Source organism: Theobroma cacao, chromosome 8 (assembly GCF_053813885.1).
Source record: "Theobroma cacao isolate CCN51 chromosome 8, ASM5381388v1, whole genome shotgun sequence".
Taxonomy (NCBI): Eukaryota; Viridiplantae; Streptophyta; class Magnoliopsida; order Malvales; family Malvaceae; genus Theobroma; species Theobroma cacao.
Window position 1 is genome coordinate 29,140,914 of NC_142646.1, and position 1,156 is coordinate 29,142,069.

A 1,156-nucleotide genomic window follows, 5' to 3' on the forward strand; every position below is an offset into this window, starting at 1 on the left:
ATATATAAAATTCTCTTTAACTGTTTAATGTTTCTTTTTGTTTGGCCCCTTTTTTGGAATGCTCTTAACTTCGCTTTTGTGATATGGTATGCTGATGTGGCATGACGACGTGGCCATATGACATTTTTCATTCTCCATATCAGTGCCACATCAATGTCATGTGGGTATAAAATGATAAGTGATATTTTTACTAATGATAATTAGTCAATCATTAATCATAAAGGTTTATTTGATTTAAAATAAAAATTAAAAAGTTTAATTGAATACAATAAAAGAATAAGAGTTTATTTGAATTTTCTTAAATAATTCAAGAATTATTTTGAGCATTATGTCAATTTTTTTTATATTCAATATTTGTGTTTGACTACTATTATAAAAAAATAATGTATAAACTATGTACATTACTTTGGTTATCTTGAAACAAATTTAGCAAATTAGAAGAAAATATAATGCAAAATCTAATGGCCGTGGTGCTGCATAAAGGTTTGACCTAAAGGCTGTCTCTTGCAGCAAGCTTTTCTTGGAATGTTTCTGAAATCCAGCTGTTCTAACATGGGAAAAGATTGCAAACAGATTCTCATAATCAGATTCTTAAGCTTTTGTACCAGCAAAAATACCCAAAGAAACAAAACCTATCTATCTGATGGAATTCTATGTATTCTTTGGATTCCAATGACTATTACGTATTTGACAATTTGATGATTGGTGTTAGTTGGACCTTACCTGTCAACCCACCAATCTTAGCTATTTCCTTACACTAAATATAAAGAAACAAATTTACTAATTTTAACTTGGCCCCACCCTAGGATCATCTTTAAATTCCTATACCCTATTTCTTACACTATAGAAATAAATATATATATATATATATTAAACTATATAAATCTTTATAATTAATTATTGATTAGTTATCATTACTACACATCATTTTTTGTTTATGTCACATGACATTGACTTATTATGTTAATATATTATATTTGATAATGATGTAACGTATTGATATAATATAATAATATAATCACATGATATTTTTTATTTTTTACTTTAGATAATTGATGTTTCTTTTTTTTTTTAACAAACACCATATGCTATTGTACATAAAATTAGTAATGCATGAAAAAATAAAAAGGAATATTAATTACAAATAAATAAAAGA